This window comes from Cervus elaphus, chromosome 28 (genome assembly GCF_910594005.1).
Source record: "Cervus elaphus chromosome 28, mCerEla1.1, whole genome shotgun sequence".
Taxonomy (NCBI): domain Eukaryota; kingdom Metazoa; phylum Chordata; class Mammalia; order Artiodactyla; family Cervidae; genus Cervus; species Cervus elaphus.
Window position 1 is genome coordinate 48,847,580 of NC_057842.1, and position 16,393 is coordinate 48,863,972.

The 16,393-nt window shown below is 36.0% G+C and overlaps 1 non-coding gene across 1 annotated transcript; it reads right to left on the bottom strand.

Moving 5' to 3' along the window:
* Nucleotides 1–8,960: 8,960 nt before the first annotated feature.
* On the bottom strand, nt 8,961–9,033 carry TRNAC-ACA. Its single transcript has one exon. It is a non-coding gene; the product is annotated as a tRNA-Cys (tRNA).
* Between the last annotated feature and the right edge of the window lie 7,360 nt (nt 9,034–16,393).

Below are 16,393 nucleotides of genomic sequence, written 5' to 3' on the forward strand. Positions count from 1 at the left end.
GATAGTCATTTATTATTTATTGTTTTACAGCCTTTATAATGTCAATTTGATGCATGTAGTAAATTTTTCTCCAGATTAAATAATATCTCCATGTATATGTAGCAGATGCTTTTCTACAGCAAGTAATTTTTAGTATTTCCACATGAAACAAATAGTCATTTTGGAATTGCATGCGTGCCATTGGGACTTAGCAGGTGGTACAGGGGTAAAGAATCTACCTGCAATGCAAGAGGTGCAAGAGACATGGGCTTGATACCTTGGTAGGAAAGATACCCTGAGTAGGAAATGGCAGTCCACTCCAGTATTCTTGCCTGGGAAATCCCATGGACAGAGGAGCCTGGAGGGCTCCAGCCCATAGGGTCACAAAAAGTCAGACACTACTAAATGACTGGGCATGCACTCAAATGAGAATTACATGAATGTAAATTTGCATTTAAAATGACTAAATTTTCTTTCCATTTCCTTTTTTTTTTTTTCTCAACAACAAGATTTTTCTTTATCTTAGAAGAATGTATTGATTCTAAGTGCAGGATTTTATGACATTAAAACCAATACAATTGTTTACATCCAAGTAATAGGACAAAAATATTTTTTTTATAATTACTTGGCATTTAAAATAAAACTGTTTTAGGATACAGGGCATAGAGTTCCATAAGCCAAAATTTTCTTTTCTTTTTTTTTTTTCCATTTATTCTTATTAGTTGGAGACTAATTAGTTTACAATATTGTGGTGGATTTTGCCATACATTGACATGAATCAGCCATGGATTTACATGTATTCCCCATCCCGAATCCTCTCCTACCTCCCTCCCCATCCCATCCCTCTGGGTCTTCCCAGTGCACCAGCCCCGAGCACTTGTCTCATGCATCCAGCCTGGGCTGGTGATCTGTTTCACCCTTGATAATATACATGTTTCGATGCTGTTCTCTCAAAACATCCCACCCTCATCTTCTCCCACAGAGTCCAAAAGTCTGTTCTGTACATCTGTGTCTCTTTTTCTGTTTTGCATATAGGGTTATCATTACCATCTTTCTAAATTCCATATATATGCGTTAGTATACTGTATTGGTCTTTATCTTTCTGGCTTACTTCTCTCTGTATAATGGGCTCCAGTTTCATCCATCTCAATAGAACTGATTCAAATGAATTATTTTTAATGGCTGAGTAATATTCCATGCAGTATATGTACCACAGCGTCCTTATCCATTCGTCTGCTGATGGACATGTAGGTTGCTTCCATGTCCTGACTATTATAAACAGTGCTGCCCAAAATTTTATTTTCAATTTTTCCATAGCAAAATGAAAACTATCATATCTAAACCACAGGTATTTTATAAATTCAATGTATTTTTAACAAAAAAGATGTTACCTTACAATATCAGGAAAGGTAGAAAGCTCAAGAACTCATGAAAATTGCCAACAGATATATGCCTAATGTTAGGAATTAATTAAAATTATGGTCTTATTTTCAGTTACAGGAATTCCCAATTAAATGCTTAATCTAGATTAAGAAGTAGCTCGTATAAAATTACTTAACATCCTTTGATGTTCTAAGAGTTTTATTTTTGTGATTTTTAAAAATAAATAATGAAAATTATCCCAAGGACATGATCTGAAGTTATAGAATTCTTAAAATTTTTGCCACTGTTTATTCTTGTCTGCAAATCCTGTGGGCAGGGAAGCCTGGAAGGCTATGGGGTCCATGGGGTCAAAAAAGTGTCAGACATGACTCAGCGGCTAACAACAACAATAGCAATGTTATAAATAATTTGAAATTCAATATGACAGTTAAAGCAAATATATAGTTATGGACATGAATTCACATATAAAATATTAATATCGTGATTTCTAGAGTTATACTTTTAGAAACAGTGAAAAGACCTTTGAGGCAAAAGTGGAGTAGGAACCTAGGATGTGTGTGTTTGTTGCTCTGTCATAGAATTCTCCACGCAAGAATTCTAAAGTGGGTTGCTGTTTCCTACTCCAGGGTATATTTCCTTCCAGGTAATGAATCCAGGTCTCCCACACTGCAGGCAGATTCTTTACCATCTGAGCCACCAGGGAAGCCCCAAGAACCTAGAAAGCTTAACAATTAGAATCAGTCAAAACCAGAACATGAACCTTAATGCAGAGCTGTTAATTTAACACAGGGGTCAAACTAAAGATGGTTCATAAACATAAAACATGTGCTATCTCTATACAATGGAATATTACCCAGCCATTAAAAATAATGAAATTATGTCAATTACAGCAACATGGATAGACCTCGAGATTGTCACACTGAGTGACTTAAGTCAGCTGAAGAAAGAGAAATAACACATGGCTTTCCTTATATGTGAAATCTATAAATAAATGGCACAAATGAATTATGAAACAGAAAGTCACAGACTTCAAGAACAAACTTATGGTTCCTGGTGGGGAAGGGACAGTTAGACAGCTTCAGATGGACATGCACACAATACTATATATAAAATGGATAACCAACAAGGACCTAACATGTAACACATGCAGCTCTGCTCAATGTTATTGGAAGCCTGGATGGGAGGGCAGATTGGGGGTGAATGGATACACGTATGTGAATGGCTGAGTTCTTTGCTGGTCACCTGAAATTATCACAAAATTGCTAATCAGCTATTGTTGTTGAGTTGTTCAGTCACGAAGTCATATATGACTCTTTGCGACCCCGTGGACTGTAGCATGCCGGGCTTCCCTGTCCTTCACTATCTCCAGGAGTTTGTTCACATTCATGTGCACTGAGTTGGTGATTCTATCTAACCATCTCATCCTCTGCCTCCTTAGTCTCCTTTTGCCTTCCATCTATCCCAGTATCAGGGACTTTTCCAATGAGTTGGCTCTTCACAGCAGGTAGACAAAGTATTGAAGCTTAAGCTTCAGCATCAGTCCTTCCAATGAATAGTCAGGGTTGATTTTCTTTAGGACTCAGTGGTTTGATCTGCTTGCAGTCCACAGGGCTCTCAGAATCTATTCCAGCACCACAGTTTGAGAGCATCAGTTCTTCAGTGCACAGCATTCTTTATGATCCAACTCTCACATCTGTACATGACTACTGGAAAAACCATACCTTTGAATACTTGGACCTTTGTCAGCCAAGTGATGTCTCTGCTTTTTAATGTACTATCTAAGTTTGTCATAGCCTTCCTTCCAAGGAACAAGTGTTTTAAGTTTCATGGGTGCAGTTACTGTCTGCAGTTTTTGGAGTTCCCCAAAATAAAATCTATCATTGCTTCTACTTTTTCTCCATCTATTTTCCAAGAAATGATGGGACCTGATGGCATGATCTTAGTGTTTTGAATGTTGAATTTTAAACCATCTTTTTCACTCTCCTCTTTCACCTTCATCAAGAGGCTCTTTAGTTCCTCATCACTTTCTGCCTTTAGAGTGTTATAATCTTCATATCTTAGCATGTTGATATTTCTCCATGCTGTCTTGATTCCATGTGATTCATCCAGTCCAGCATTTCTCATGATGTACTCTGCATAGAAGTTAAATAAGCAGGTTGATAATATATAGCTTTGATGTACTCCTTTCCCAATTTTGAACCAGTCTGTTGTTCCATGTCTGATTCTAACTGTTGCTTCATGACCTTCATACATATTTCTTAAGAGACAGGTAAGGTGGTTTGATATTCCCATCTCTTTAAGAATTTTCCACAGTTTGTTGTGATCCACACAGTCAAAGGCTTTAGTGTAGTCAATGAAGCAGATGTTTTTCTTTAATTCCCTTGTTTTCACTATGATCCAGCAAATGTTGGCAATTTAATTTCTGGTTCCTCTGCCATTTCTAAATACAGTTTGTACATCTCTTAAGTTCTTGATTTACATACTATTGAAGCCTAGCCTTCTATTTTCTGGTAGTTTGCACATTCTTTGGTACTACTCTTCTTTGAGATTGGAATGAAAACTAATTATTTTTCCAGTCCTGTGGCCACTGCTGAGTTTTTCAAATTTGCTCTCATATTGAGTGCAGCACTTTAATACAATCATCTTTTAGGATTTTTAGCAGTTCAGCTGGAATGCCATCACCTCTACTAACTTTGTTATCAGTAATGATTCCTAAGCCCCACTTTACTTCACACTCCAGGAGGTCTGGCTCTAAGTGAGTGACCACACCATTGTGGTTATCCAGGTCATTAAGACCTTTTTTTTTTTTTTTTTTGGCATAGTTCTGTGTATTCTTGTTACTTCTTCTTAATATCTTCTGCTTCTGCTTTCTTTTACTATTAATCAGCTATATCCATATACAAAATTAAAAGTTAAAAAAATAAGTAAAGCATGAAAAATTTGCATTCCTTAGGTCCCTAGCATGATCCCTGAGTTTAACTTGACATTTCATATTTTTTGAATATGGTTTTCCAATTGTTCCAATGCTGTTTATTGAAAAGATTATTATTTTTCCACTAAGTTGACTTTGTACTTTCTCAAAAATGAGTTGTCCCTATAAGTGTAGGTTTATCTCTGGGCTCTATATTGTGTTACACTGATGTTAAATGTTTATCTTAATTTTAGTACCACACTACTTTTATTGCTATAGCTTTATACAAAGTTTTGAAATCAGGTAGAGTTAACCCAGCTTGACTTTCCTGACTTGTTTCATATGTTCTGGATTTTTTTTTTTAATTTATTTGTGAATTTTTAGTACCACAAGAACTGAAAAATCTTCCTAACAACCTGATGAGGATACCTGGAAGTAAAACCTCCCCCGTCTAGTCTTGTAATTACTGCAGTCCTCTTACCTGATATCTTGATTGCCGTCTGTAGAAGACCTATAGAAACTGTTAGGTCGGAATTTCCAGTTTATCGTCTGGTCTATAAGAAGCTTGAAGTCACCACTTTGTTCTGACAATAAGTAATAAGCTAAACATGCTGAAAAATTAACATTTCTTCTTGGATCTCTTAACTAGAGGAAGTAACAGGGCAAACCTTTGCCCTAAAAATTTGAGAGTCAGATAAGGGGATACAGGGAGTCACAGCATATCAGAACAGAGGCTCTGGAGCAAAAATCACCCTAAGAACTTCGGTAGTAACCGATGAGTTGCAGAGGATCTGTGTGGACAAAACTGAGAGTTACAGTTTCCAGACTGATTCAGTTTTCAGGAGACCCTCACGATACAGTGAATTTTACTGTCACGTTTCTTACTAGGTTCTGACAGTAAGTGTGAAAGAAGAATCCTCTGTGGCTTCTGGTTGGTGGAAGGAAAACGGAACTATTTTGAAATACATTAGAGAGCTCTATTCTTAACAAGGCTTTCCCTTAGAATAAAATAGTTAACCAAGTGCCTAACTTGCTGAATGTTATCAGAGGCTAACTGACTTGGATGAAAGGAAATGCCAAATTCCAGGTCTCTCTAGACATTTTATTCTATCAAAAGAAGGAGAAAAGACTGAGAAACTCTTAAGAATGTCACAGTCTAGAGGCATATACTCATCAAAAGATTGAGAACTAATCATTGGACCATGGAATGCTTCCTCTCTCCACAGACCTCACCACCACATGGCCAAAAGCTAATTTACAGCCATTTCTTTTACCTAGTACACTATGTCTAACTATCAAGGAAAAAAAAAAATCACAAGACATAGCAATGGCATAAAACACAATTTGAATAGACAAAGCCAGTATCAGAACCAGACATGGTAGGAGTGTTGGAACTATCAGACCAGGAATTTAAACAACTGTGATGAATATGCTGAGGGCCCTGATGGATAAAGTAGACAGCATGTAAAAGCAGGAGGAGAATGAACCAACAGTGAAATGATTGGATGACATCAATGACTCAATAGACATGAGTTTGAGCAAACTCGGGATGCTGGTGAAGGACAGAGAAGCCTGGCATGCTTCAGTCCATGGGCTCACAAAGAGTCGGACATGATGAGCACATAAACAGACACACACAGAAAACATAAGCAGAGAGCTGGAATTTCTAAGAAAAAAGCATAAGAAAAGAAAAATCGAGATTAAAAAGCACTGCAAAATACTTTTGATTGGCTTAACAATAAACTGGACAGAGTTGATGAAAGGATCTCTGATGGAGTGTATAAAAATAGGATCCACAAAAACTAAAAGACAAAAGAAAATAAAGACATTAAACAACAGAACAGAATATTCAAGGACTATGAACATCTACCAAAGGTGTAAATTATGCATAGTGAAGAAACCAGAAGAAGAAAAAGAGAATAAAGGAGAAGAAATATTTGAAACTATAGTGATCAAATATTTCCCAATATTAATATCAGGCATTTAACAGTAGATTCAAGAAGCTCAGAAACACCAAGCAGAATACATGTAAAAAACAAGTAATTTTGAAATTACATAAAATCAGTGAAAAACTTTTGATTTATTGACTATGTCAAAGTCCTTGACTGTGTGGACCACAACAAACTGTGGAAAATCCTTAAAGAGATGGGAATGCCAGACCACCTGATCTTCCTCAAGAGAAATCTGTATGCAGGTCAAGAAGCAACAGTTAGAACTGGACATGGGAAAACAAACTGGCTCCAAATCAGGAAAGGAGTACGTTAAGGCTGTATATTGTCACCCTGCTTGTTTAACTTATATACAGAGTACATTATGCAAAATGCCAGGCCTGGATGAAACACAAGCTAGAATCAAGGTTGCCAAGAGAAATATCAATAACCTCAGATATGTAGATGACACCACACTAATGGCAGAAAGTGAAGAAGAATTAAAGAGCCTTGTGATGAAAGTGAAAGAAGAGAGTGAAAAAGTTGGCTTAAAATACAACATTCAGAAAACTAAGATCATGACATCTGGTCCCATTACTTCACGGCAAATAGATGAGGAAACAGGGGAAACAGTGACAGACTTTATTTTGGGGGGCTCCAAAATCACTGCAGATGGTGACTGTGGTCATGAAATTAAAAGACACATGCTCCTTGGAAGAAAACCTGTGACCAACCTAGACATCATATTAAAAAGCAGAGATATTACTTTGCCAACAAAGGTCCGTCTAGTCGAAGCTATGGTTTTTCCTGTAGTCATGTATGGATGTGAGAGTTGGACTATAAAGAAAGCTGAGCACTGAAGAATTGATGCTTTGAACTGTGGTGTTGGAGAAGACTCTTGAGAGTCCCTTGGACTGCAAGGAGATCCAACCAGTCCATCCTGAAGGAAATCAGTCCTTAATAGTCATTGGAAGGACTGATGTTGAAGCGGAAACTCCAATACTTTGGCCACCTGATACAAAGAACTGACTCATTGGTAAAGACCCTAATACTGGGAAGGATTGATGGTGGGAGGAGAAGGGGACAACAAAGGATGAGATGGTTGGATGGCATCACCGACTCAATGGGCATGAGTTTGAGTAGGCTCCGGGAGTTGGTAGTGGACAGGGAAGCCTGGCATGCTGCAGTCCATGCGGTCCATGCACAAAGAGCTGGACACAACTCAACTACTACTACTACAATGATGAACTGCAGAAGAAGGCTGGAAGCTGTCTCAAGGACATTAACTGGGTTATTAAAGCGTCCACATTGGATACTCCTTCTCTCTCAGGCATCATTCTGTCTTCCATATCCTGATGGCTACTATCTTGAAAATGTTTTCTTTTATGTGTGATGAAGTTGTATTTTTGAGTAGAAATACCTACATACATAATAGTCAGTAGTATTATCTCTTGGTGTTATTTGTTTGATAAGTATAAACAAGTTTTGAATAGAACCTTCTTTTTTCTTTCTAATTCAGAAGATATTCTAATACCTAATTTAGCTCAAAATACTCTTACAAACTTAAGTGCTTTGTAGAATAGTACAGAATTGTCTTTGTATATAATGTTGCCCCAAGATCTCTAAAACTAATTTCTACCAGTTAATATTGTTTTAAAGAAGTTTTAAGTATTCTTATGTATTTGCTATTTTCAAAGAAATTTAACCTTATTTTAATTACAATGAAATAGAAAAAAAAAGGTACAATTTTATTTACTAAGTGTAGTAAATGATTTAAGTAGGTACAGTGACTAAAAGCTTGGGTTGAGAAACCCCACCGTCCCCATCCTGACCTTATCATAAGATGACAATAGGTTTTATCACAACAAAGAGAAAGATGCCTTATTGTTTACCTCCTGAGTTCCTGAGAGAAATAGAAAAAGATACTAGATAATGGAGAAGGGAGGAAGAAGGGAACTGATAAACTGACAAGATGCAGAGATTATGTTCTAGAACAGTAAAATTGCTTTATCTTTGCAAAAATGAAAAAAATATGGTCCTTGCGGTATCCATTACTATTGGTTTTATTACTGTGATATAAACTTCTTTTCCATCTGCCTTCAGCTTGTCTAGAACTTGAAGGTATAAATGCATAGTGAGAGGAATTTCTGTTATAAAAGCTGAATTGAGCTTGATAAACATGATAATGACATGCAGTTAACCACCACAAAGCCTAGAGTAGAGATAACTAGAAACACAAGATATTTTAATAAAATGATATGAGACAGTGAAATGCCTTGGTGAATGAAATTAGGTCTTGAATTTAACTGGAGCTCCATAACTGGAAAAACCATAAGTAATTTATTTTTACAGGCAAAACCCCAATAGTTATAGCACCCAAATGGAATTTGTGCAATTATTATCTCTTAGAATGAAGAGATTTCCCTTATTGTCTAAACAAAAAGGATGAATCAGAGAAGTATCAACTAGGTAATAATCTATTGATTATACTAGAAGAAAATGAGCATGAGGATTTTGTTAAAATTTTAAGTTAACTTGTACTATATTTTCTTCTATTTTTATGATTTTAAATGTATCCACAGTCACCAATCATGACTTAGTGAAAAACCACATATAACCAATGAAAGTGAAAGTGAAGTCACTCAGCCGTGTCCGACTCTTTGCGACCCAATGGACTGTAGCCTACCAGCTCCTCCATCCATGGGATTTTTCCAGGCAAGAATACTGGAGTGGGTTGCCATTTCCTTCTCCTAGAGATCTTCCCTGACCCAGGGATTGAACCTGGGTCTCCTGCATTGTAGGCAAACGCTTTACCGTCTGAGCCACCAGGGAAGCCCTATATAACCAATGATCATATGGCAAAGAATGAATTTTTCCAGAGATATAAATATGTCATTTTGAGGATACACATATAAACTGTAAAGGCAGTGCTACCTTAGACATAATATTCTATTGCATCTTTGTACTTGTCATGAGCTTATATAGCACTTTCAAAATTGAGAATTTTGTCATGCAGAGCCTGAATCCTCTTGTTTTCATCCATTTCTAGTAAAATTTTTAACTTAACATTTTATTTTCAGTTATAAAAAGCCTTTAGGCTTTCAAATGTATAATACTAACTCAAACAAGCAGAAAAGATTGAATGCTGTGGAGAAGACACATGTGGAGATAAAATGACATGTAAAATTATGAGCAGAAAATGAATAATAGAAATATTCTTTACATGTTTAGTACTTAACATATCCTTAAAATTAGTGAAACCTTATTATTGAAGCCAATAGTTTACATTCTCTTGCATTTAATTCTCTATTTCATTATAGTTCTTTCTTCACTTTAGGAATGTTTCAGAATTCTGATGGTCTACGACCAGCAAGATAAAAGAAATCGTAGAAAACAGACACCTGGCATATGTTTGTGGCGTTCACATTTGAGGCACCAAGCCATCAGACAAAAACGCATGCTCCTGGTAGTCGGCATATAAGTGAATATGGGAAAATGTTGGTTAAAAGCATAACGTATCACTTTTGTAAGCTGAAAATGCATCTAAATTAACATTAGTACTTGAGTGAGAAATGTTAATAATGTAGCTGAACATTTTGAAAGTAATATTCTAAGAATTTTCTAATGCAGAGCTTGCAAAACAGACTCTTTCACAAAAATTTATAAGGCTTTAAGGCTAATAGTCCAGCAAATGAAGCAGTATAAATTTCAAAAACTTAAGTATTTTCTTTGACCAACTTCCAAAGTTTATAAGAAGCTCTTTATTTACACACATATATATATATGAATATATATATAAATGTACTTCAGCAATCTTGCAAAGAAGGGTTCAGTTGCTTTCAAGACTAATGAATTTAAAATATTATTTGTTACATCTCTGAAAATCCTACCATATCCATGGTGTGAAAGCACCAAAAGTACATGGGATTTTAAAAGATTTCTGACCCAGGGAGCGATTTCTTAAGCTTTTCTGAAACAACCAAACGAACACTGAAATTCTGAAATAAACCCAGGGTATCACATAGCTCATTTATAATTCTCATCTTGTAACAAGCAGGACACAAATCTTCCTTCAAGTATCTGATTGTTTTCAGTACTAGCACCTCGTAGAATTTCTTACTTGTGTCGGATTGCCTTCTCTGTTGGTTGAGGGAGATGGTGCAGAAAACAGACCATCATGATCACCATTTTAAAAATGAACAGGTTCATTTTACTTACTTTACCATACAACTGGAGTACGCTTTATTCCTTTTTGAATGCACTCAGCTCAGCAAGTATTTTATACCAATGCCCTATTTTGGATGCTGTGATGCAAAAAAATTTAAAAAATTTTTAAAAAATCTATTCTCAAATAACTGATAATGTGCTTAGGAATATGTGATGCTTTTTTCAAATAAATATACTGCAAACTAGAATACGGTCCTTTAATACAGAAGAGTAAATTTGTTATGGGCTTCTGTGACAACAGTGAATATTTCCAGTTCAGAAAAGTAGGAAAGACCTTAAACAACTAATATTTGGCTTGGTTCTTAAAAAGAAATGTTGAATTTCACTTTATATCATAAATGATCTATTTTTACTTTAGGCAGATTTTGCTGTAGTTTCATGAGAATTCAGAGACTCAGGGGCACAAAAAAATTCTTCATACCTAAAGCTAACGTTGCATCCAGACACAAACCCTAGTTGAAATGTGAACAGTGTTACTAATATTTGTTTGAAGAATATATGACTAAAGACTAGCTTTCTCATCAAACCTATGATTTTTTCCAGTAGTCATGCATGGATGTGAGAGTTGGACTATAAAGAAAGCTGAGCACCGAAGAATTGATGCTTTTGAACTGTGGTGTTGGAGAAGACTCTTGAGAGTCCCTTGGACTGCAAGGAGATCCAACCAGTCCATCCTAAAGGAAATCAGTCCTGGGTGTTCATTGGAAGGACTGATGTTGAAGCTGAAACTCCAATACTTTGGCTACCTGATGCGAAGAGCTGACTCATTGGAAAAGATCCTGATGCTGGGAAAGATTGAGGGCAGGAGGAGAAGGGGAGGACAGAGGATGAGATGGCTGGATGGCATCACCGACTCAATGGACATGGGTTTGGGTGAACTGTGGGAGTTGGTGATGGACAGGGAGGCCTGGCATGCTGCAGTTCTTGGGGTTGCAAAGAGTCGGACATGACTGAGTGACTGAACTGAACTGATCTGAGTCAACTTTTGAGTGGTTTCATTGGAATGATTGTAGCAAAATACTGACTAAAGTCACTTTAGGAACAAAAGGAGATAGAAAAATAGGAGACATTAAAAGTGGAAAATTATTATAAAATGCAATAAAGAAATGGGGCAACAACTGGACAGTAAAATGGTCAAGGAAGTTTTTTAAAGAGATTATTAAAATAATATCTGTACATTGATGGTAATACTTGAACAGAGGGGTGTCGAGGATCTGAGAGAAAAGGGGAAATGTTCTAGCTAGATTCTGCAGTGAGAAGGGTGGGATTTAATGCAAATTGTGAAAAGTGTTTAGCACTCAGTCCTGTTTGACTCTTTGCAACCCCATGGACTGTAGCCCACCTATCTTCTCTGTTCATGGAATCTCTAGGCAAGAATACTGGAGTGGGTAGCAGTTCCCTTCTCCAGGGGATCTTTCTGACCCAGAGATCAAACCCAGGTCTCCTGCATTGTAGGCAGGTTCTTTATCTTCTGAATCACCAGTAGGAGGACCTATTAGATATAGGTGCAAAATAGTTCATCCTTGTGACTACACAGATGGCATTGAATTAAAAAGCAGATATTTTCCTGGGGATTTTTAAATGACATCTGTCATTATTTCAGTTTTCTCATAATAGCAAAAAGCAATATCTTCTGCTGAGAGTAAGTATAGAAAATGAGGTGTTGTGGGGTTAAAGTAAAAGATTTCATAAAATAGCCCCAAGAGAAATGAAAAAGTGGATTAAGTGACCTCATGAATTTAAAATGAGACCAACCTCCATAGTATGTTTATTTTTCTAGTCTTAACCAGCTACATAGATGTAGAATACACAAAGTATATTTTAATTAGAAATATAATTTTGAAAGGCTATTTTGTGGAAGTGAAAGGGGACCAGAAGAGGGAAAGGCGTACACAAAATTTTAACGATACAATCCATTTTACTTAGGCAAATAAATTTATTTGAGAAAAAAGCTGTAAGGGGTGTGTGAGAAAATGGAACCACAGTTCAGTTCAGCTCAGTTGCTCAGTCGTGTCCGACTCTTTGCGAGCCCATGAACTGCAGCACACCAGGCCTCCCTGTCCATCACCAACTCCCACAGTTCACCCAAACCCATGTCCATTGAGTCAGTGATGCCATCCAGCCATCTCATCCTCTGTCCTCCCCTTCTCCTCCTGCCCTCAATCTTTCCCAGCATCAGGATCTTTTCCAATGAGTCAGCTCTTCGCATCAGGTAGCCAAAGTATTGGAGTTTCAGCTTCAACATCAGTCCTTCCAATGAACACCCAGGACTGATTTCCTTTAGGATGGACTGGTTGGATCTCCTTGCAGTCCAAGGGACTCTCAAGAGTCTTTTCCAACACCATAGTTCAAAAGCATCAATTCTTCGGTGCTCAGCTTTCTTTATAGTCCAACTCTCACATCCATAGATGACCACTGGGAAAACCATAGCCTTGACTAGATGGACCTTTGTTGGCAAAGTAATATCTCTGCTTTTAAATATGCTGTCTAGGTTGGTCATAACTTTCCTTACAAGGAGTAAGTGTCTTTTAATTTCATGGCTACAATCACCATCTGCAGTGATTTTGGAGCCCCCAGAAATAAAGTCAGCCACTGTTTCTACTGTTTCCCCATCTATCTGCCATGAAGTGATGGGACCGGATGCCGTGATCTTAGTTTTCTGAATGTTGAGCTTTAAGCCAACTTTTTCACTCTCCTCTTTCAGTTTCATCAAGAGGCTCTTTAATTCTTCTTTACTTTCTACCATAAGGGTGGTGTTATCTGCATATCTGAGGTTATTGATATTTCTCCCAACAATCTTGATTCCAGCTTGTGCTTCATCCAGCCTGGCATTTCACATGATGTATTCTGCATATATGTTAAATAAGCAGGGTGACAATATACAGCCTTTTCCTATTTGGAACCAGTCTGCTGTTCCATTTCCAGTACTAACTGTTGCTTCCTGACCTGCATACAGGTTTCTCAAGAGGCAGGTCAGGTGGTCTGGTATGCACATCTCTTTCAGAATTTTCCACAGTTTATTGTGATCCACACAGTCAAAGGCTTTGTCATAGTCAATAAAGCAGAAGTAGATGTTTTGCTGGAACTCCTTTGCTTTTTCGATGATCCAGCAGATGTTGGCAATTTGATCTCTGGTTCCTCTGCCTTTTATAAAACTAGATTGAACATCTGGAAGTTCACAGTTCACGTATTGCTGAAGCCTGGCTTGGAGAATTTTGAGCATTATTTTACTAGCGTGTGAGATGAGTTCAATTGTGCAGTAGATCGAGCATTCTTTGGCATTGCCTTTCTTTGGGATTGGAATGAAAACTGACCTTTTCCAGTCCTGTGGCCACTGCTGAGTTTTCCACATTTGCTGGCATATTGAGTGCAGCACTTTCACAGCATCATCTTTCAGGATGTGTAATAGCTCAACTGGAATTCCATCACCTCCACTAGCTTTGTTCATAGTGATGCTTCCCAAGGCCCACTTGACTTCACATTCCAGGATGTGTGGCTCTAGGTGAGTGATCACACCATTGTGATTATCTAGGCCATGAAATATTTTTTGTATAGTTCTTCTGTGTATTCTTGCCACCTCTTAACTTTGTTATGTGTGAACAGCGTTATGTGTGTTGTATAAATCAACCTTACTCCTATACACATAGATATCAGTTTTGATTGTTATTTATGTTATCACTAGTATGTTTCACAACTTTTCCACAGGTTATTTGAGTTTTAACCATTTCTAAGGAAGGATTTTTTTTTTCCAATAACTTTCTAAAATAAACAGCACTGTCTTCATTTTAAAAATTAGAATAAGAAAATGATTAAGAAGTATATCAGAGCCCATACTTCTTCTAGTAGAGTGAAAAGTAAAATGCAAACTGTTTTACTCAGTGCCTGTGTTATTTCTCTTTTACTAAATTTTCTGTCCATTTTAACTCAAGATTTTCAAGATAGAGTATAGTGAAAAGAAATAAGTACACAAAGTCCATCAACTACATTAAACTAATAGGTGGAATAACAATTCAGAACTATTTTTATTATGATGCAAAAAATATTATTTTGCATCATATTATTTGCATCATAATTATGCAAGAATTATTTGCATCATAATTATGCAAGAATTATTTTAACCTGTAAGTAATAATAATGTCTGGCATTTGAATTCTACTTATGAGCTAAATAAATAATCTAAAAGATATCATTCTAACAATTTAGTTAGATGACTTATATTAACTCTCTTGTAAAGATTCTAAAACTGTTAAGTGTAAAAATTTTACAAATGCACATAGCTGAAAGGAACAGATTTTGTGGCATTAAATCTCTAGGTTACTCCAGTATACCAAAATGCCTTTCAAGTAAATTGACATATGCAAAAAATTCCATCCAATGCGTTTAATGCCATAAAGATAATAACTTAAAAGAAATTTTGTGTTTAATATCTTAGAAATGTGTGATTTCTTCTTGCTATTTAGTCACTAAGTCATATCAGACTCTTTGCATCCCCAGGGAAGTGTAGCATGCCAGGCTCCTCTGTCCTCCCCTACTTCCTGGAATTTGCTCAAATTTGTGTCCATTAAGTTGATGATGCTCCTCATGAAATGAATATTTGTGTGGCTTTCAGGAATATAAATAAATAATATAAACTGGAAAACTTCAAGTTAATTATTTTTTCTTCCTTTGTAGAATGGTTCTGTAGAGTCACACATTTATCTACAGTTCATCCAAATTAAAAATAGTGTTAGAAAGTAACATATGCTAGGCAAAAAGTAAGTTTAATTATATTAATTTATAAAATGTATAAGAAAATGTGTGAAAATCCTGGAAGCATTTAAGCAAAAAATTGTAGTAACATTAAAAACTAAGCTGTGAGTTTCTGTGTCCAAGGGCTATTTTTTATATCTTATTAATTTGTCAGTACTTCTTTTTACAAATCAGAAATCAAAGTTAAACCTTAGTTTGTTTCTTCTTTTATTTTATTTCAAGTAGCACATGTCAAATTCATAGTATATAAGAAAGTGCCCTTTCAAATACTACGTAAATGGTAATTATTATTTATATGTCATATAGAATCATAACAAAGCATCAATCATTTTGCTGGGGAAAACACTGAGATACAATGTTTTATTAGAATAAATCTTTATAGGAGACTTTTTCTTAAAAATTAAAGCAAAGTGAGATTCTTGGGTTTTTTCACATTCATAGTACTTCCAAGAACTTTATGAACCTTCGGACAAATTTTGCTTGTACTTAATACGTTTTACCTAAGAATTTCTGAAATTGATTTAACTGGGTCATGAAGACAATACTATTCATTTATAGATAAGATGAAACCAGGCTTTCTAAGCAAAAGTTTAGATCATTAAACATTTGATTTTTTGTGATTTTATCTCCAATTTTACAAGTATAAACTATTACTTTTTAAATGGTTTACTTTTTTAAAAAAAGATTTTTTGATGTGGACCATTTTTAAAGTCTTTATTGAATTTGTTGCAATATTACTTCTGTTTTATGTTTTGGTTTTTTGGCCACTAGGCATGTGGAATGATAGCTCCCTGACCACTAATCAAACCCACACTGCCTGAATTGGAAAGTGAAGTCTTAACCACTGGACAGCCAGGTAAGTCACTGAAATGTTACTTGTAAAGTAATTGTTCCTTAAGAAAAGAAAACAAATCACCTGGTAACTAGTTCCCAATGTGCCTTTAGCATGAATTAGAAATTTACCCAACTCAAATTAGTTTAAGTAGAAAAAAGTGGTTTATTGTTCCACAATATTCTAAATAAAAAACAAAAACTGGCATGATACCTTTGTTCCTCTCATTACACAAATTTAGGATATGTTTCCTGATTTTCACTCTATCTGTAACAAACACAAAATAAGCATAACTATCATAAATACTTATGTTACTTTTTCCAATCCTATATCTGTACAGGATAACTATCCCCATCTGTTAGTGTTACAGGAACTGCTTAAGCG